This window comes from Mustela putorius, unplaced genomic scaffold (assembly GCF_011764305.1).
Source record: "Mustela putorius furo isolate JIRA1106 unplaced genomic scaffold, ASM1176430v1.1 tig00003858_pilon_pilon_pilon, whole genome shotgun sequence".
In the NCBI taxonomy this organism is placed as follows: domain Eukaryota; kingdom Metazoa; phylum Chordata; class Mammalia; order Carnivora; family Mustelidae; genus Mustela; species Mustela putorius.
This window is the reverse complement of record NW_025422010.1, coordinates 41,381,638-41,403,293: the sequence shown is the minus strand read 5'-3', so window position 1 is coordinate 41,403,293 and position 21,656 is coordinate 41,381,638. Positions and strand designations below refer to the sequence as shown.

The following is a 21,656-nucleotide window of genomic DNA, read 5'->3' as shown; positions in this document are numbered from 1 at the left end:
TTCCAACTCCTCCTTCTACATTTGCATTCATTCCCCATGTTGTGGCATGTCATGGCTCTGCGATGTTCACGTTCTATAATGTCCCCCTAAGCCCTCCCTGACCACTGTTACCCCAACCTCATGGCAGAGCAGGACTCATTTAATAAATCCCAGCTCAAGGTCAAATCCCTCAGAAAGTCTCCCCTGATTTCTCTGCTCCAATCCCAAACGGGGTTTATCTTGCCTTGCTTTGCTCTGGGCCACTGCGGCTCAGACATGCTGCTTTTAGAGCTCACCTCGTGCTGTGTGAGGCACGTAAGCTTTTGCCTTGGCCTCCCCGGGACCAGTGAGCTCAGTGAGGGAAGGGTTCCTGGCTGGTGCTGTCTCTTTCGAGCTTTTACCCTCAAATGGGTGGAGCTGGGTGCAGAGTTAGTACTCAACACACGTGCATAGAACTGAATTGATTTATCTGCAAAGGATGGCTTGAAGTATCTTGACAGGCCACGGTGACTTCTGGATACTCAAAGAAGGGTCCATTTAGCTTCTACTGTTCCTGTATTCCAATGCTTGGAAAAGTAGTTAATCTCATATGGGCTCTATTATAGCTAATGCACAGTTAGCTAGAGTCTTGAGATTTCCAGATTCTTCCATGTTCTGATTTCAACAGACGGCAAGAGCTTCCTCTATGAAGGCTCCATTCACGGACAATTCTAGGTTCACATACCTCCTAGATTGCTGTGTTGGGCCTACAGAAGGAGCCAGAACACTCTAGCTCTGAGCCAGGGAGAGGCTCCTGTGTCCTGTTGCTTTTCTGGAGTCTTGTTCCTGGGTGTAAATCCCTCTCCTGATAAGCGCCCCGGAAGAGCAGTGGTCCTCGGTCTCTGGCTTCTTTCTGCCCCTGCCCACCTCCCCTACCCCCACCTTAGCACATATGATTTCTTGTTCCTCTTTCACACCACCCATGGCTTCCTTTCCAGTTCTTACCCACCTTGCTGTCTTTGGGCACAAGGGAAACGATGGTTTGTTGAAGTCACAAAGCATCCTCATAGCACTGATGCCATCAGCTTTTGAAGGGTTTTCAAGGGGCCAGACTCTCAGGGCAGGCCTTCTCTGGCCTCCTTTTATACCCTTGATCTATTGGAAGGCCCAACGGTTGTTAAGTTCATTCTTGAAATTTCCCTTTGTGCTTTCTGCCTTCTCACTCCCACAGGGGCATCTGGTGACCGTCATTTTGCCATCCCACTAAAACCTTTACTTTGAACTTCCTGTTCTATCTAAAAATGTGTAATGTTATACATGGGAATGTTGTTCTATATTGTAAGACTGTAACGTTCTATATTGTAATAATGTCCCCTGTCATTTCCTTTGAAAATCGTGTTTTGATCGTCTTCATAGTTCCCTGATCTGAAAGCTTTCCTTTATCCTGGAGTGAAAATGACAAATAAGGGGAGGAAGTTTGGCCCTCGCAGGCGAGGGAAAGGGATGAAGCTTTGCTGGAGGAATGTCACGTACCAGCGCTGGGAGGCCGGGGTGTGCCTTGGTGGGGGCAGTGTCTTCTGGCCCTTGGCAAGATTGTCCTTCCTGTGCTTGTCACAGTGGTGTGGGGACATGAGATGAGTTCCAGCCAGTAGGTCATGAGGGCCGTGCTGGGTTTCACTTCCAGGTTGTGGCCTGAGGCACTCCCAAGCTGGCAGGACAGTCAACACCCTTCAAGATGGTGACCAGTGTGTCAGCTTAACTGCCACCCTCCTGCAATGCCCCCCCACCACCACCACCAGTGACTGCCACAAGCACAGTGCAGTGGCTGGCCGTGGTGACTGTGGCAGAACCTCGCCCATCCTGGCTGGCAAAGAAATGGATTCTTTGCCTGGAGGAGCTGTGCTGTGTTGCAAAAATGCAAACGATGTGCCACTGGCTTAGGGCAAATAGGAAAATGAAATGGTTGGAGTATCTACGGATACATACTGTGAACATGAAATTCACTTTTGTTGTCTTGGGCCCCTGAGATTTTGGAGTTGTTTGTTTCCTAGCCTGCCTGACTAATACTGGGAGGTGGGGAGGGCCTGGTCAGGGTTGGGTTGTACGAAGTTCGAATATCAGCCTGTGAAAACTCCTCATTGTGGCAGTGCCCTTTTATGCCACTGGGTAAGGCCGGCGGGTTTAGCGCACTGCCCAGGGCACCTGGTGAGGACACCCTGGACCCTGTTCCCCACAGACGGGGCAGACTTTTGTTTCTCCTTGGGGCTCTTCTTTGTCTCTGTTTCATTGTCACCTTTTCTGTGTGTCAGCATCAGGGCTCTGAGAGGCAGAGGTGAGAAAGTGTGAGCTCTGTGTCCCACTTCCCAGCTGTGTGTCTCCAGGGGTTGGCTCTGAGCGGAATGAACAAGAAGCTGAAGTTTGTCCTTGTGACACTCCCCCAGGCCCCCAGGCCCCATCCAGCCTCTACCCCCCATCGCTCCGGCCCCCTCTCCACCTGTTCTGTAGGTGACTGTTTGCTTCACATCAGAATGTACACGTTGTCTCACCCCCGTGGGACAGAACTTCCAGGGTGTTTGAAGGTGACAATCTGGCAAAGTGGTCGATTAATCTCAGTGCTTATGCTAAAGGAAGAGTGCAGGCTGTGTTCCTGCCTCAGATGGTTATTGAGACCTCCATGTGCCCAGCACTGAGCACTAAGTACTTGGAGGTGGGAGAGGTGGTGGGAAGGGGCTAGTGACTACACCCTGGCTCCACCTCCAGACCCTTGCAGTCCAGTGGGGGAGGGGCAGGGCTGAGCGGGCAGTGTTGGGAAAGGTGGTGTAGGGTAATGAGGGCTAGAACTGGGGGTGGGATCCGGGCTGTGAGTGCTGTTGAGGCCGAGGAGAGGAGAGAGTGCTCTGTGGTCAGGAATAGTCACTGAATGTCAGTTCACGGCCCTGGGCCTCAGTTTCCCTGTCTGACAAATAAGGAAGGTGGGCTCCCTGATTGCTTTTCAGATTGCCAATGATAAGAGTTACCAGAGAGATTTGTTCAGTACCGGGATTCTGGGGACCCTCCTGGGAGAGCTTCAGATTCTGGGAGTCTGGAGTTGGGGCTGGGAACCGTGCCCACTCCCAGTTCTGCGGCAGGACGTGGGATGATGGAGGCTTAGCCCCGGGCAGGCTGCAAGAGGTGTGGGGACCAGGAGGAGGGTCTCTGAGATAGCCAAGAACTTGGTAGGGACACAGGGAGACAGTGACCCTGTTAAATTCTAGCTGCTTGCTGACTGATTGACCCGCCCAGTGAGCAGGAGCAGGGCAAGGATTGTGGGACAGGAGTGTCCTTGGGAGGAGAGCAGCCTGGGGGCTTGGCACATTTTGTGTTCAGCCTTGGCACAGGAGAGCTCAGGCTTAGGCTGCCGGGAGGACTTTCTGAGTGAGTTCACTCGGTGACATTTCCGAGCAACCAGGGGAGTTGGGTCTCCACCACAGACCAAGGAAGTGGGCGCCCTCCAAGGGCCCTGTTCCTCTCCTGGTTGGGAAACAGTGCTAATCAATTCAACAAACCCATCAGGGTGGCCGAGGACCCTGTACCCTGGTGGCTCTTGCACTTCCTGTGTATCAGAATCGTATCTGGCTTCTGCAAAGGGCACTGGGGCCCACCTCCAGAGTTTCCGATTCAAGAGCTCGGGAGGGGTCGGAATTTGCGTTCCTAACAAGTTGCCGGGTGCTGAGCTGCCGCTGGTCCCAGGACCACACTTGGAAAGCCAAGGCCAGATTCCCAGCCCACTAGGCTGGGCGTGGGGGTGGTTTCTAAAGACTCTGGACCCCGTCACTACCCCGGGGGACCTACCTGCACCCTCCCAGATCGAGAGAACAGTGGGTGTCCAAGCCCTGGAGTCCACCAAAGGCAGAAGCAGGGAGGAAATTGGGGAGGAGGAGTGCACCATGATGGGGGGAGGCCTCCCAAAAAAGAGAGGCTATGAGGGTAGGTGACCCGGATGACCGTGCCATGCATGTACTGCCTACACAGGACCTTGGATAGGGGTGCATCCCCTGATCTGTGTGGCAGGTAGCTCCAGTGAAAGAGAGGCCTTCGGGGCTGGGCAGTGCATGTGCGCCTAGACTGGGAAGCCCAGAGTAGGCCTGGAGACACAGTGCAGAAGCAAGCGGGCTTTCTCTCTGGGCAGGGAGGAGAGAAGGCATTGCATGAGCGGGGCCCCATGGAAGGCCTGAACTGCTTCGGTAAGGAGCTCAGACTTTATTCCTTGATGAACTGGGAACAAATCAACAGCAGCTTGGCTCCCCAAAGCAGACATCTGGAAATTGACTGTTTTACATTTTGAAAAACAGATTTTTCAGTAGTAGCTCGTGGCCAGTCCATGTGGCAGCATTTCAAGGCTGCATCTCAGAGATTTCTCTGCTGTCACCTCGCTCCCTCTGCCCAGTTTCTTCCCCACAGTTCTTGCAATTTCACCATTAGAGATTATTTCCTTTTGTTCAAAAATGTTACTGTCTCCAAAAGGCTCATGCTATGCACCAGAAATGCTCAAGAAGGAAAGAAATGCACCTTGGCATGCTATGCTAGGTCACCTTAGAGGAGGTTGCCATGGCAGTCTTCTTCTCCAGGCACCAGTGGGCAGCAGACATAGAACAGGTAAACCTTGGTGAACCTTGAGGCAGGCAGAGAGAGGCTAGGTGTGGCAGAGGTGGCTTGTCACAGCTTGATGATCAGAGAGGAAGCAAGAGACGCGGTGGATAAAGGGAAAGCCCTCTCGAGACTGGTCAGCAAGAATGTTCTGGATAGTGTGAGGCCAGAGGGGCCTGGATGGCCATGGCACAGGAAGGCATCAGTCCACTTGGGAGGCTCACAATCGCTCATCCCAATGTCTTCGGTCACCCCATTTCCCTTCACTTCTGTAGAACACGCAGGGGCATGTACTGCTGGGTTTCCAACCAACCCTGACACACCAGCCTTCTCCTCTCTTGCTTAACTGGCTAACAGGTTGAAATTGGGGCTAGATCTGCAGCCAGAAAGCAGGAAATAGCTGTACCTCTCGGGCCGTGATCCCAAGTCCCTTAGTTATGAATGCTCCTCTAACCGTGTGGGAAGAGGAACGCAGTTGTAATTGTATTTGGGGATGACGAGCTGACAAGGAAATCTCTGGTGAGTCCTTCTGCCAGGTGATTAATTACCTTATTTTTCCATTTTGAAGTCACTTTCCCAGATCAGATGGTCTCCGTAAGGGAGAGCAGTGTCTGTACCGCACATAAAGTTCCAACACAAAACTGTTAGGAGCCAAGTCATTAATTGTGTTCCTGTTGAGTTTGGTTATGTCAACCTGAAACACCTGTTTATTGAAATGGGCCCGGTAGAGAGACAGCGTTTTGCCCGCAGGTGTGAATCACACAGGTGTATTCCTAGGCATTCTCCCCTCGGACAATGCTTTTGTAGAATGAAGGTCTCTGAGACACGGGGGTCTGATTTCTGCAACCAGTTGGTTGTGTTTTGTTCCACATAATTCACTGGGTGAAGGAAAAATTGGGGGGCCCACAAGTTGGCTTGGAGTGCGGATAAAGTCTTTTCTGGGGAGTGGACTAAGAGGCCCAGCACGGTGGCTCTGTCTCCACTGTTCCCACCCGTGCTGTGATGGGAAATGCAAGGATGGCCCTTGAGCCTGGCCCCTTCTGGGCTGTGTGACGGCTGTGGGCAGACCATGCAACTGTTCTCCTCCACCCCTAGGCTAACCCTGACCTGCAGTTATCAGGGGTCACTAAGAAGACATGCTTAAAGCCAGGAGAGGAGTAGGTAGCCCTGTACCAAGAGGCCAGCCCTGCCCAGCTCTCCATGTTGCCACCCTTCAGGAAAACCTCAAGTGCGTTTTCCTGGAAATGCCCAGATTACAGTCACTGCATGGTTTTAATATCAAAGATATGAAGAATTGGAGGAAGTTGGGGGACAGGGCCTCTCCCGAAGCCCCAGAGTGGGTCAGCCTGGGGAGGTGGGTCACCCGCCCCCCAACACTGTTGGTTATAAAGAGCCCTGGGAAGCTCATTCAATCAGCGAGTTTGGGGAAGGGGAAGGATTGAAGGAGGAAGAGGGTTTTCTGCCCAGCTGGAAGCTGTGGCTTTAGGCAAGGCTGGTGCCTCCTGCCGTGGTCAATAGAATGCTCGCTTTGGAGGCGGAAGACCCGGACACAGCTGTCAGATCAGCCCCGTGTTATCGGGGTGATTGGGGGCTTGAGCTATCCTCATCTCTGTTTTCATATCTGTGAATTGGGTATGAATGTCCCCAGTTGCCTCGGCGTTGCATTGAGGATCAGAAGGTACTAGATAGGAAGCTCTACACAGACTGCAAGACATGGGGCAAGGAAAGGGTTATCATGGTGGCAGTGTCTATTTCCACATTACTTTTAGGATTTCGGAGACTTGTCTCACCTCCATGGACAGCAGGGCCCTAGATCGAGCCTTTCTGTCTGTGTGTCCCACCCCCCCCCCCCCCCACTGCTACCTGGCGGGGGAAGTAAAAAGCTCCACTGAGTGACAGGGTGACTCCTAGCGGGGTAGGGATTTCCTCAAGGTGATACTTCCATGAAAAAGCACCTCAAACAGTGGGCCTTTGGGGCCAGCGTGGCCTTTAAGTTCAGGGAGCCCAGTTAGTTAGCCCGCCGCCTAATCCAGGGATCAGATGCCCCAGGGCCTACTACAGCGGCTAGCACCCACGGGGACCGGGATGGTTGGTGGGTGACATCATTAGGGCAGGAAGCTATTCCCTCATCAAGCACGTGTCGAGTACTTGAGTGGGCTCGAACTTGGTGCTGGATTCTGCGTCAGAGCGCTCCCAGTCTGTGGATGCCAAGCCAGGTAGACGGACGGGGTCCCTGTTCCAGTCAGAAGTGTTCTAGGAACATGGTTTGGGGTGCCCGCTGAATCTGGGAAGAGCTGAAGCTAGAAGGCCTGGTAGAGGTTGGAGAGGGCCGAGGAAGGGAGCTGGGTAGAGGTTGGAGAGGGGTGAGGAAGGGAGCTGGGCAGCGGACACAGCAGGGCCCCTCAGGCTCCCTTGCTCTCTCCCCTCCAGCCTCCTCTGTGCTCTGCCAGAGAGAAGTCTCCCAGTGGGTGGGATTCTGGGTCCTGTGCCGGGGCCTGAGCTTGCCCTGCTGGTGGGGCCAAAGGCAGGCTGGTGGGGGCAGTGGGTCCTTTTGGGGCTGTCCTGGTCCAGCAACTGCTGCTGTGAAGTCTTAATCATTCCGATCGAAGTTTTCATGTTCTCCGGAATAAGTGATTTAACTTATCTTTGAGATCGCCTTTGACTTCAGCACATAAAAGGCTCATTCAATTCGAAGCAACATCTCCACCAGGAATGGATTAACAGCAAGAAAACGGTTCTTTCTTAACACGGGTGCAGCTGGGACTTCGGAAGCCCACATACACTTATAATCGCCTCTTGGAGCACATGCTGAGAGCCTCTCCTTGAGACGGTGCTCATGTGTTTTCCGCCCTGGGGCAACCTGTTGTCTGTCTGCCCAGAGGGATCTCCGCGCAGGAGGGGGAGTTTGGCTGTTTCACGTGCACAAAGCCACTGCTCTTTCAAATCCTCCAAACCTGGGCCCTCCCTTTGCTGCCTGCTGGCTTCATCCTCCTCTCTGGCCGAGCCCCCACTACTAAGAGTCCAGATAACTGTGAGCAGTGGTGACCCCCAACGTCTTCCCAAGTCTATCCCTGGAAGGAGCACCGTGGGGACGCAGAGGAAATGTAAGCCTTGGCGTCCCCGCCACAGTGAGCTCACTCCTCGACAGGGCTAGAGGAGGGGGATCCATTCTCCGGAGGGCAGTTCGACAGTAGCTGTGAAATCTCAGTTACGCATCTTTGGCCCAGGAGTGCCACTTCTTTCCTGCAGATCCAGGCCCGTGCAGGAAAGGGTATATCTGCAAGCCTGTTCGCTGCAGGACTGCTTGTAAGAGCGGGAGATTGGACACGACATAAACGTCCGTCGGCAGTGGGATAGCAGGTGGTCGTGACGAAAAACCAGGGCGCTTTTGTATACTGGTCTGGGGTGATTTCACTGGTATTATGATAAGAACACAATGCAGAACAGTACGTGTGTAAAAAAGGGTAAAAATAATACATAGTACTATTTATTTATATAGGCATAAAGTCTCGGGATAGAAACGCAAGTACGTATTAACAGGGGCCTCAAAATGAAAAGGAAATGGTCTCTGCCCCAGGGGCTTCCTGGCAGGTTTTGCAGCACCTCCCCCTCCCTTTAAAACCAGCTTCCAGGGATGTGTGCCCTGCGTTCCCGCACCCACCCCCACAACATTGGCCTGTTGGGCATCGCATTTCTAGAACCTTCTTGGGTCTCAGAGGACCAGACTCGCCTTCCTGTCCCTGCCTGTGGCCAGCCTGCCTTGAATACCTCTGGGGCTGGAGGACCCACTGCCTCTTGAGCATTTTGGTTCTACCCTGAATGTTCCTCTTAAAGCATTTAGTGTGGGCACCACGAATTCGGGCATCACTCAGGGACTGGGTGATTCCGGGCCCTCTGCTTTGGGAGGTGCCATCCTGGCTGCTCTCACGAGACCTCATGTTCCCTCAGGTAGGGGTCTGTTGTCCACTCATCGTCCCAGGAGGGCCAGACATATAACAGGGACTTGCTAAACACCTGTTGGATGGGAATATCTGGGCAGGCTCCGTAGCTTGCCCCGGGCAGTGCCAGGTGCGCGTGAGAAAGGATGCAAGAGAAAAACAAACAAATGGAAACTTGGTCTTGGAGCCTAGTCTGTAACCAGGAAACCTGTCCTCGTTCTCGGCCATTTCCTTTGTCTGTAGCCATTTATACTGGACGTGAAGGTAAAATTACTTCTTCCCTCCGCCCCCCCTTCCCTGTCATGGGTGGCCAGGGTGCCGCTGTCTTGACTTGAAGGGGCCACCCAGCTGCTCGTAGGTACTTCTCAAGTCCTGCCAGGGCCACACCCAGGGATGTAGCCCTCGCTGCCCGCCCCCTGCTGCTCCCCTCTCCTCCCCACCTCCAGCTTCCCGTGTCCTCTGTTCCGCTCCGTCTCTGCCATCCTCTCCTGGACAATGCTCCGTGTGGGCGGGCGCAGAGTGCACAGTCAGGTGACGCGTGTGCACGCTGTACCTCTTGGAAACCAGTGATCCTGCTGCCCCATCTCGGCCTCCGCTGGAGACCGGGAGCAGCGTTTTCATGCAGGGAGACAGGACCGTCTCCCAGAGCAAAGCAGCCCAGAGCTGTTGTCCTTGCCTCCAGTGAAGAATTAGGAATCAGAGGTCTGGAGATGTGTGGCAGCCAAGGGAGCCCAGAGCTGAGGGTGCAAAAGCAGACGCCCCCCCATTTATGAGCTCTGTCATCTTGACTGCTTAACCCTTTCAAAACCTCAGTTTGCTCATAAAAGTGGAGGTTGGTCGCAGACCTGGGGTGATACTGGGAGGTACAGTGTTGGAATTGAATTCTAATCCTGAGCTTGTCTTTTGCTCTGGCCCGTGCTCACACTAGATCCAACCGTGTATAAACTCCCTCTGGGAAGATGGCCTGGCAAAGCAGAAGTAGGGTGCCAGTTCTGGGCTGGGGTGGCCATGATGATTGCCTTGACCTATCCTTGGGAAATGCCTGGGTCCGGGCACTGGTTATTATTTTGCAAGGCTTGTGCTGTTTTACTGTCTTGGTGCATTATTATTTTGTTGCCCTTCTGCTCCCTAGCCTGGACCCAAGCAGGAAGGTGGGTTTGCAGAGGTCCCTTTCTAATAGGCCTCATGGTGACAGCATGGGTCAGGTCTTTGGTGAGGCAGGACTGATAGCTCTGTCCTCATACCAATGCCCGGGCTACGGGTCACCCCACCTTCTTCCCTTGGTCACCTCCCATGCCCATCTCCCAGGCCATCTCTGCCCCCATTCCCTGCCCTTGTTCTCCATGACCTCAGCATTTCGCAAGCCATCTCCCGCCTTGGTCTCAAAGTGGTCTTGATGTTTCATCCCCAGCAGCCTACCTCTCCTGTCGTGGGCAGCCTGGCCTTCCCATCAAGGCCATCTTTCTGAACTATCCACCTCCAGGCTTGAGAACTCGGGAATTCTCTTTCCTGACCACCTCCTCCAGGTTCCCTGCTGGGGTCTCCCAGAAGATTTGTGCTGTGGTGGGCTCCGCTATGCATGGAACAGGAAGTTCATATGTTCTGGGGACATGTGTAGGGTTGGTGATGAAATAGAGTTGACTGGCGGGAGTTGACTTCTCAGGTGGGAGAAGAGGCTGCTGGAAGCCTGGTGTGCAAAGGAGACCATAAGAGCCTGTTGGGGTTAGCTGGCTCCCATCTGCCATGGAGGGGCAAGGGCAGAGGGCCTCAAGGCTTCCCACTACCTTACCTGGGAGAGGACCGCTGAGGCACGTGGATGGCTCCCCAAGAAGTTTCTGACCCAGGGATGAGCCTGCATCTGGGCTAATGCCTCCAGCCGGGTTTCTCAGGGAAGCAGAGAAAGAAAGCCTAATTTGGGGACTTGTAGCATCTCTTAGAGAGGACGCAAGGCACAGGCCCACTGAAACTTGAGGGTCGGTTTGGAGGGGGAGACACTAGGGACAGACAGAATTGGGGTTAAATTCTAAATCCGAGCTTGCCTTCTCGTCTGGCCTGTGTAGTAATGTCAGCAGCTCCGACGGTCTCTCTACCCGCATCCAGAAAGAGCACCCAGTGAAGCAGAAGTAAGTGTCGGTTCAGGTGCAGGGTCAAGAGACCGTCACCTCACTTACCCAAAGATCAGCCTGCCATCACTCCTCCTACCCAGAACAGAGATCTTGAAGTGGCTCAGAGCCCCACAGTTGCCCAGCCCAGGAGGATTCTAAGTTGCACATTAGAAGCCAAGAAGCTTCTTTAGGCAGGCATACCCAAACAGACAGCATGAGGCCCGGAAGCCTTCCAGTGGGAAGGGGCAGAGAGAAGAAAAGAGAAGCCGCCCCATCACCGCAGTGGGGACAGTATCCCCCAGGACAGCAGAGAGCCTCCTGGAGAGGCAGGATGGCCATGCAGACAAGGTCACATCACATTCAGCACTTTAGCCACAGCAAGGGCTTTGTGGACCAAAGCTGGGGACAGATGTCCACAGCAAAGTTTAGGTTTTGTATCTTTTGCCACAAAAAGGAAGAGAAACATGTACACATTCAGAAAAATAATTTGTTCAGGGTAGGGCTAAAAGAAAACACATTTTGTTGTTTGAAGGGGCAGTTGTTTCAGTTATCTAGAAAAATCTTTGCCTGTGAAATACCTCATCTGTATTGCCAGATAAATGGTGGTATCTGTTGGCCTCACGGAGCGTTAGGCCCAAAAAAGACCACGAGATGCCATAAACCCATTTGAAAATGGGTATGGTTGATGTAACTGAGGCTCAGAGATATGAAGCGGTTTGCCCAAATTTCTACAACCTGTTGCTGGCGGGGCTGGGCCTTGACCAGCCAAGGTCTTGATGGGAGACTGGGGGTCGCAAAGCATCTGCCCAAGGACCGGCCGGGGAGACCCTGCACGGAATGGGATGGGGTTCCAAGTGGATGGAAAGCTGGTGTCACCCTAGTGCACAGGGCAGTCTGGGGGCAGGGAGCTAGGAGTGGTGTGAGCATGCCCAATCTATCAGTGAGCTACAGGCATCCCCTGGCTGGAACGTTTGCCTCCTATTCTAGAACAGCCTACCTCCAGGTGCATTAGGAACTGGTTTGAAAGGCAGCTCATCGCCCCAACCTGAGAAACACAGAAGAAAATGCCAAACGCACCTTGTAATCTTGCAGGAATCAGCTCCTAGAGTCTGATTTTTGCTTTCTCTTCCCCGCAAGAGAGGCAGAGAGGACTTCAAGCCCGGCTTGTCCAGTACAGCTTCTTACTGAACGTCTATCTACAGGCTTCCTATTTTTACTCTTAATAACCGCAAGCTCGGGGTCACCAGGGTCTCCCTGTTGCTATAGTGAGAGGTGATAGCGCCAGCCTTCCAAAGCGCTGGACCCTTGGCTTAGAGGAAAAACAGAATCTGGGTTGCTTTATTTTTGGGTTGGAGAAGATTTAACGCGCGGTGTTCCAATCCTTGCAGCAAATGGCAGTTTGTGCTTGAAATACATCAGACCTCAATGACACAGAATAACTGACAGTCGGAAGAAGTGGGCATATAAGAACATGGAGAAGATAAGTTTGGAATTACAAAACTGGTGAGACTTCATCGAGAGCATCTAGAAAATGACAGAGAAACGAAAATGCACGCGGTGGCATTCGTGTAATCTCACCAGGGGCCGGATGGAGGGGGGCGTTCTGCACTGTAGCCTTCCCACCAGGCTCCTTAGATGCGCCTTTGGCCAAGTTGAAGACACAGTGTGTGTGTGTGATTGCAGTTCCCTTTCTCAGATGATATGTCGTAAGCATGTTTCCGTGTTCCTACGTTATGCCCATCAGTGTGATCTTTATTATTTGGATCAGGTCGCATAATTTGGTAAAACAGTCACCTGCTTTTCCTCTTTGGCATCTCTTGAATCCATCCTTGGTCTCCGTGGTGCCATCTCTGTCATCTTTTTTCGATGTGGATAATTGGTCTGCCTTGACCCTGTCCCCTAAACACACACACACGCTAGGATTTCCTCCAGTCTACAGCCTTGCTAATCAAAGGGTGGTCCCAGACCCGTGGCATGGACATCCCCTGGGAGCTTGTTAGAAATGCGGAGCCTGAGACCCCACGTGGCACCTCCTGAATCAGAACCCGCATCTATATTTTGACAAGATCCCCAGGTGATTCATAAGCACATTAAAGCTTGGGAAGCACTGATCTGAGACACACTCCTCGTGCCTCCAGGATAAAATCCATGCTCCCAGCCAGGTGCACAGCCTGCTGAGCAGAGACCAAGTGGAGAGTAGGTAAGGGTGAATAGGGAAGGACCAGATCAGCAGGATCGCTCCAGGTGGTGGTCCACTGTGGTCCAGGATCCCTGGACAGGTTGGAGGGCAGGGGGTTGCCTGGGAGGGAAGTCCAAAATGGCAAACCCATGGAAGACACAAGATGGAAAGCTGAGGGCCCAGTTGGCTAGCACAGATAGGGCTGTGGGCTGGGGCCACTAGGCAACTGCTCGTAGCTCGCTCTCAGTTTACAGGTGCAGAGGCTGAGGCACAGGGAAATTGGCCAGGCTCACAAGCTAATGGGCAGTGGAGCAGGGACACAAGCCTGATCCAGGGCCCAGCCCTTAGGTGTCCTGCAATTCAGGGCAGAGTGAATGACAGGAAAGAGAAAAGAATGAAAGGATGTTAAGCAGCGACAGTGAGCTGGGTCACTGGGTACCGCTTCACTGTGTCGCAGTTACATTCACACCCACTTGGCACGTGGGCATTCTGACCCTGTGTTGCAGATGAGGAGGTTGATTTGCATGTAAGCAATGACCTGAGTTCAGATAGTTACTGACTGCTGAATGCAGGATTTGAACCCAGGACACTGTGGGTCCTGAAGTGATGCTCTTTCTACTTGGCATTTCGTCAGCAAGGTACGCAGTTGGTCTCTGCTCTCGGAACAGCTTCTGACCTTTCCACCTGCTTGCTGGTTTTAAAACCCCACTTCTGCCCAGGGACGCAGTCCCCTGGCCTATTCGTGCTGGGGAGAAACACAGGGCAAGTCTTAGATGTTTTCCCTCAATACCAAAAATTGAGATGCCAGGACTAGAAGGTACCTGGCTTAGCATGAAATCCAACTCATTTTATAGTTGAGGAAGTGAACACCCAGATAGCTCAATGACCTGTCTAAGGCCACACAGCCAGTTAGTTACAGATCCAAGACCCTGATTCTGGATTCAGGATTCTTTTCATGACTTTGGGCTTTCCTTGTAGCAGTTGCCCAGGGGGCCAAGGGTACGTGCCCTGCCAGGCCAGACAGCACCAGGCTAGGTCTGTGGATATTTAGCTTTCAGCTTAGGTTGGAGGGTGCAATGGATAAACTTCCATTAAAAAAAATAAATAAATTCAAGCAATGTGTCTAGAAACACCTGAAGACACCCTCTCCTGGCCCTTCACAGCCCACTCCCCCGGGGTGACCACTTAGCGCTGCCTCAAATGGCTCCTTCATTTTCCTGCCAGCCGTTGGGTTTTGTAGGATCCACACCACAGCAAGGCTATTTTTAACGAGCATCCCAGGCTTCAGGGGGTTGAGGAGAGGGGAAGAAAAAGATTCCATTTGTATATTTTTAATCCGTGCACATTTGAGCAGTGGCTTTCCTGTCCCCACTGCCAAGGATTGCGGGCAATTGATGAGACTTTCTGGATGCAGGGCAATCCTTTCTCTCCCCTTAACGAGGCTGGAAGGCCAGGGAGGGGTGCAGGCGATATTTCCAGGGCTGATGGCTGTCTCAGCTGGCTGCCTCCTGATCCTGCCTATCCCCACCAGCCCTCTCCCTCCCAACAGCCTCGAAAATCCTGGCTGGGTCTCCCAGGGCAGAGGAGGCCTGGGAACCTGACTGTTTGTGCCAGGCTCATATTTAGAAACGTCTCCAGCCAGGGGTTGGCGTCGGTCCCGCTTGGACTCTGGGCAGGGGGTGCAGTCACATGCGCTGCCTTCGAGTAGGCAGATTCTGAGTGGTCAGCAGTCCGCTTTGAATATAAACACTCTTCTTTTATGTGGAGGAGCTGGCATCAGGGCCTGCACTCCTGGGCCCTGGGTGAGGGCAAGTACTGGTAGCCGATGGGCAATGGGGAGAGGGAAGAAAGATGTCAAAGTGGTGGTGAAGAAAGGGCCACAGCTCCGTACCCCACCCCACCCCCAAGTCCGTCCCTCCCTGTTCTCCGCACTCCGCCTCCCAGTGCCCAGAGCGCCACCCCTGTCTGAACGGGCGGGGGAGGGGGGGCTGCAGCCCCCATGGGGGCCCAGCAGTGCCCCAACCTGGACTTTCCTTTTTGCCTTCGGAGTTCCCCAGGGCTGTTCAGGGGCAGTCCTGGGAGGCAGTGGGAGTGGGGCTGGAGGGAGGCTGGGTGTGGTTTCACCTGCAGCAGCATCTCGCTCCATCTCCCTCTGAAAGCAGCCAGCCCATCAGCCTCTCCACCTGGGACCTATGACATGTGGTCCTGACGGCCTCATCCCCGAAGGCTCGCTCAGCACTGACCAGAGAGGTCCGAGCATCTCTTGCTCACTCTCTTTTCTCTTCCATGGCATCGTGCGGGGAGGGACAATCTAGATCAAGTGATCTCGGCCTTAAAGCGTAGCCTCCTGGGGACAACCACCATGCCCCAGCCCTGTAAAAACTCCCTTTGCTTCCCCCCCTCCCATCTGAATTTATTTTTCCCTTTGCTTTTAAAACACTTCCTCTAAGGAGGGGCGCTCTGATTCATTCCACTCGCCTCTGATACTTCCTGAGCACCTGGGAGGTACAGACCTTGGTGACTGCCAGCCCCCACAGCGTGGGTAGGGGAGTGGGGGTAGGGGCTAGGGCTCGTCTCCCATCACACCTCTCCACCCTCTGCAGGCCTGCCTGCTCTGGGGACCGGAGTGGCTCGCTCCAATTCAGCTCTCGGGAGAGGAGGCTGCCTTCCTGCCGCCGAATCTTCAGAGAATCCAAATGCAGCAACAGGATTTCCCTCCTACAGCCTGAAATCAAGCCCCTGCCAAGTGCTCCAGCTCCTGGCTGGCGGCCCCCAGCCCTCCCTGCCCCATCCACCCCCCACCTCCCCACATCTCAGGGAAGAAGCCTCCAAGCCGTGGTCAAGAAGGCTGAATAGATATTTTCTTTGTATCTCCTGGGAGCAACACGGTAAATACGCAATGACTGGATGAATGAACAAACAGATGAATGAGCAAGTAAGCAAATGAATGAAGGAACGGACAGAAAAGCGGTCTCAGCGCCAAAGGGACTTAACGTTTGGAGGAAAAGACTGGGGCTTGTAGAATGGTAGCACTGTGGGGTGCAGGGGGCCCTAGGGCTTAGGCTCCCCGCCTTCTTATGGGAAAGGCAGCTCAGGTTCGGAGGCTGGAGGGGCTGCTGGGGCTGCCGGGATGGCTCCCAGACCGCGGAGGTCAGAGGATGGTGAAATTGCCCAGGGTGAGTGAGATCCAAAACCGAAGGCAAGGCTGCCCTACTTTCCGTCTGCCACTGCCCTAAGTGTCCCTCGTCCTTGGGAAAAATTGCCTTTTCATATGGTTGGGAGTGGACGGTGCAATTTTTCTTCGAGGGTTAATTGTTTTGCTGACAGCACAGATAATTAGGAATGAGAATCCTGGAGTGAGGGCGACAGCACCATCTGCTGTGAATGTGGTTCAGCCCCACCTTGCAGGAGGGCCCGCAAGTGCGGCTCTCCTCACCCACCCCCTCCAACCCCCAACAAGAATTTATGAGCTTGAGCTGTTTGCCTCTGGAGCTACAGCTGCTAGGTGACCATGCAGCTGGCGGGAGAGGCCAGTGACTGGCTTCTAAAGGGGTCGACTTATTCTCCTTCTTCCCCCGCCAGGGCATCTGCAGCACGTAGCAGGGCTCACTTAAGAGCTCCAGGGTTGACTAAGGACCCCCTTGGCTGCCTGGGACTCAGAGACCTAAGGCCAAGGGAATGATTTGCTGCTCTTCCCATAGCCCCAGGTTGGGAGGTCTAGTCCACGGTGGACTGGATGGAGCGGGGTGCATGGGGCTGCACCAGGTGCTGTGGCTGCCATTAGTGTTTGGGTCATTTTGTTCTGCACAGCTCCATGGATATGCCCCCTCTCCTGGGTTTCCGGGCCTGTGGCCGGGGCTGCTTTTCTCTGGAAGGAGCTGGGTTGGCCCCGCCTTCTACTGCCAGGTAGAGATTTCCAAGTTGTGATTCCTCCCTTGTCAATAGAAGCAGAGCAGCTCTGGAATCAAGCAGGGCATCCTACTGTCCAGAAGCAAATCTTTCCTCATACGGGTGGGACAGTGTGGATTTTTAAAAATTTTTATTATTTAGGAGCATATCACCTATATGAAAGAACATAGAAATGCATATATGCTTTTTGTAACAGGAATTGCCTTGTTTGTTCCAAGTGATGCACAAACACCACCTCCAGCGATGTCTTGCCCAGAAATGCCTCGGAGGTTGGAGCCATAGAGTCAGGTCCCCCAGGAAGCTCAAGGTCGGCACAGCCTTGCACCCCAAAGCTGTAGCTGTTTATCACAGCCAATTTCCTCTTTGCCTGAGCTGCTCCTGTTAGCTGGGAGCCTGCATATCCCTGTCTTCCTATTCTGTTCTCTCTGTGCTTCCTCCTCCCAGACCCTCCTCTCAGGGAAGAAGCCGAAGGCATGATTGTTCTCTTGTCCTCATCCTCCCGTAGCAGGCCAAGCATGTCTCTGTTCCCCTTCCCCCTCCTACTCCTCTGGACCACCCCGCTGAGGTGACCGGGAGTTAGCCTAGGACCTGGGAGCTTGCTGGAAAGAATGGTAATTGGGAGTCAGGAGTTCCTGTCTTGGCTCTTTCACCCACTTACTGTGTGACCATTAGCAAGATATTCAGTGTCTCTGTGCTTTGTCTCCTCATCTTTAAAATACCCCTTTACTTTGCTGTTCTGAAACCAAAGAGATCCAATGGATGTCAAAGCAGCCTGAAGGGTGTTTATCATTATATGTGGTGTAAGACACTGTCATCGTCATGCTTATGGAATTCATGGGACCTCCCATCTCTGCCTTCCTTTGCCACCCTCATCCCTGTCCATGGTGCTGCCCCTCACTGGTAGTGCTGGGTGCCCTTGTGGGCACTCCCCACGGGCCACAGCCGCTTCCCAGCAGTGGGCTCACTGAGGCTCCGCGGAGGCCAGGGCCGGGGTGGATGGAGCTCAGGGTTATGGCCATCTGGGTAGCAGGAACCCTTCCCTTGTACCTTTGGAAGTGGAGGCCATGACTGGCTAGAGGCACATGGCTATGGCTACTGGGGACCTAGTCCTCGGAGGTGAGCGGACCTCCAGGCTGGCCACTCCTTAGAGTGTGAGCTGTGGTCTTGGCGAGGAGATGCTGTCACTCAGTGGAGCCAGTCTGCGTGCCTTACTCAGTGAGGCTTGCATGTCCTCTCTTGTCTCTTGCTCTGAGCCCAAGGACTGCAAAAGGAGGTTCATAATAAGCCACAGGTGGGGGGGCTGCCTGGAGCTCCCACACCACAGCATGCTGGAAGTGTCACCCCAGGGGCTTCCTGGGCTGCAGGAGTTGAGGAGTGTCCCTGATGGGCACGTGTCTGTTCTCTGTGGTCTCATCTGTGGACGGAGAGTGCCCCGTTCCCTCCTCTTTCCTGGGATAATAAGGTTCTGTCGGTATTAGGAACTGAGCTCTGAAGAGTGGGTAGGATGAAGGGTAGGTATGTCTTACAGGCAGAGAAAACAAATATACAGAGGTAAGGAAACAGGACTGAGGGTGTGTGTGCGTGGGCATGTGTGCACTGTGGCCCGGGGGTGGGGCTGGTGGGTGGGACCTTGGCAGTGAAGACCTTGGCTGCGGTGAACTATGTATGGTACCCAGCAATTGCAGGACCTAATCATAAAAAGCAATAAGACGATGGTTGGAAAATTCTAGCACGGTTAAAACTGGGACAGGTGGTTCTGTTCGCGGTGGGCGACAGAGGCCTCCATTCTTATTGCAGGTCCTTTCTGAAGCAGCTGGGAGCTCAGAACGTGCTGTCACCTCTGAGGAGTGGGCCAGCCAGGAAAAGGAGGAGGGGATGGTGCGGATCGCAGCCAAGGCCTGAGGAGTGAGGGTCGTCTGCAGACCGCTGGACCTGGGGCCGCCACGTCGGGAGGGCTTCGCCACCGGAGAGACTCAAGAAGAATCGATCCTTTGGCCCCCAGCAACATGTACACGGTGTAATGACAGGTAATGAACCTGAGGCTCATCTATCCTCTCTGAATGATGTGGCAGGTAGGAGAATACATCAGCCTGCAGAAGACATCAAATGTCAACCCTTGGAAAGATAACTATGCAAACAAAGTGCCGTAAGGCCTGGTAAGATGATAGATGGGCGCTTTCTAGTTATTAGTTTCTGCCCCATGCACTCACTGGAGCCTGGCACCGGAAGATTTAGCATCGGCTGGTTCACTTCCTATGCTGTATGGGAAGGCGTGATGCCTTTATAGACGTAGCACCTCTTGTTTGAAGAGCTCAAAGTAACAAATCAAGAAGTCATTATTTCCTACTGGCTCCCTTGGGCCAGGAGTTGATGCCAGTGGGTAAACAGGCAGTGAGGGGCGCAGGAGTGCTTGGCGGATTCTTGGGGGGGGGTAGGTCTGGAGACCTCACTGGTTGGGAAGCCTTCTTGATTGACTGAGATTTCTCTGAAGAGAGGGTCAGGCAGTAGGTTGGTATTTCTTGTAGACTAAAGGAAAAGGGGACTTTATGGTTCTCTCTCTCTCTCTCCAAGGGCACTAGGTCAAGTAGCAGATCATCCAGGGTGGCTGGGGAAGGTCATGAGTAGGGATTTGGGGAGCAGAGGAAGGGGCTGGTGGATACCCTGGATCTAGAAGTCAGCCAAGCAGGAAGCATCATGCAGGTCCCAGAGCCTGAAGGTGGAGGTCTGAGGCTAGAAAAAGAAGGGAGCCAGTGGGACTGGAGACCCTGAAGGTGAGTTCTGATCTGATGGAGGGCCTGTTCCCATGGGTCATCTGGTCTTTGCTCTGTGTGTCATATAGGGTACCATTCTGGCAACTTCTACTTTGGGGAAAACGGCAGGCTAGGGCAGAGGCAAAAATAGCTTAGGGCCTTGGGAAATTGACCAGGGCAGGGGGAGAAGGACCAATGGCCTGGGGCAGGATGCCCAAGGGGGTGTGGCAAATTCCATTCCAGTTCCGGCCAGTGTCAGGATCCATTGGGTCAAGCCAAGGGGTGGGGAGGGGCAGAGAATTAGGACTTCTGGGTGGCCTTGTTCTAAATCAGGCAGAAAGAATAAGATGAAGAAGGAATTTAGAAAGCTGAGCCTAGCTCTAGGAAATGGGTCAGCCACATGCACCAGGCAGGCCCAGGACTTAGCTCCTATGTATATGAGGAAATAGAAGGGAGGTTGAGCTCTGGGGAGCCCAGCAAGGTTAGTCGGGGGTCTGGCTGTGCTTGGAGGGGCTTTGCTAGGGAGGCAGCCAGCTCCACAGGTATCTGGGGCTGTGTCTCTGGGGACCCCAGAAGCCAGCATACTGGCCCTGGACTACTCACATATCCCACCTCTCAGTGGGGGCTGTGGTCCATATGTCTCAGACTGGACTGGGGACCTACGCAGGGCTGAACTTAAAGAGCCCCGTGATGGCAGGTGATAGGGGCAGCAAAGGTCCAGTCCTGTGGGGTGCTGTGTGAGGACTTTCATCGTGTGTGTGGTTTCAGGAAGGTCGGAGTAGTAAGCTTCCTGATCAAGGCAAGAAAGAACAAAGGATCAAGTCTATGAAAAAGGTTCTTAACCTAGTTTATCAATATTACTGAGTAGCTGTTGTGTGCTGGGTACTGCGCGCGGTGCCAGAAATGCAAAGATGTATGAGGATCTTTGCTGCTGAGGGAGGGAGGATGGCACACAGGAATAAGCACAGCAGTGGGGACAGAGCCAAGACCATGGGAGCCTCGGGCTCCTATCTTCAAGACGGGGGCAATGCTTTCTCACTCACAGACTGGTTGGGAGAATTAAATAAAATAAAACATGCAAAAACACTTAGCGCAGCAGCTGGCACCATAAGAAGTGATCAATACATCGAACTTACTTGCATTATGCCGCCCTTGGAGGAGCTCACGGTCTGGCCGGGCTGGGAGCAAAGGAGGCTGGAAGTCCCAAGGGTCACAATTGTAATGGGATCCAAGACCTGGACTCTGGAAACCTGGTTATCAGAATTTGTCTGGCCAAGGAAGGTGTAGTCCAAGGTGGAGCCAAACACCCAGAAATGGTGACTGGGTTCAAGTGCCTTGGCAACTGCTGGGCCCACGGTTCTTTATGGGTACCTAGTAAGACAGACGGCGGGAGGGGTGGGAATTTCCAGAATTGTTGAGAAGAGAGGACATTCTCAGAATGCCCGGAGGATCTTGCTTCCTCAGCTTCCAGCACTGTTCTTGGGAGCAGGGCAGGGTGAGCTGGGTATAGAAATGAAGGCGGGCCTTGGGTCCTACAGCAGGGCTGCCTAGGAGAGTCTGAGCACCAGCCACAGATGTAAGCCACCCATGGGATTTTAAATTTCCCAGTAGCCACACACAAAAAGGTAAGCATAAGAAAGTCAAATTAATTGTAGTATGTAAATATGTAATATGTAAATATAAAATTAATTGTAATAATGCATTTCATATAACTCGAAAGGCCCAAATATTTCCACCTATGATCAATATGCCAATTGTTAATGAGGTATTTCCCGTTCTCCTTTTCATGCAAAGTCTTCCAAGTCCTAAGTGCATCTGACACAGGCAGCACCCCTCTGTTAGGACTGGCCACGTTTCAAGGGCTCATTTCAAGCAGCTTGTGGCTACTGTCCTGGACAGCTCAGGTCTACAGTCTAGAATATCTTGTCAGTGGGCACCCAGAGGCCAGGTGTCCCAAGCTTAACAATAGGACTCACTATCATGTCCTCTTCTTATGACACATCCGTCATGCATCCCTGGGGAAATTGGCTTCAGCAATCTGAGATGACTTGAATCACTCATTCTAGATGGTGACTTATGTTTTCTAGAACCAGCCCTAGGGGCGGGTGTCCCCAGCTGGTCTTAGAACTCTAGCATCTGCTGGTTCAAGGCTGACCTCAGGCAGTTCCTAAAGCTCTCTGAGCATCAGAGA

General features: G+C 53.2%; 1 protein-coding gene across 1 annotated transcript in view; it reads left to right on the top strand.

Annotated features, from left to right (window-relative positions):
- ZBTB7C (zinc finger and BTB domain containing 7C) overlaps nucleotides 1-21,656 on the top strand; it is a 337,916-nt gene that overhangs the window by 47,934 nt on the left and 268,326 nt on the right. The window contains exon 2 of the mRNA XM_004752193.3: nucleotides 18,513-18,742. The gene's annotated coding sequence lies outside the window, so the exon portion shown is untranslated. The remainder of the gene's footprint in view (nucleotides 1-18,512; nucleotides 18,743-21,656) is intronic.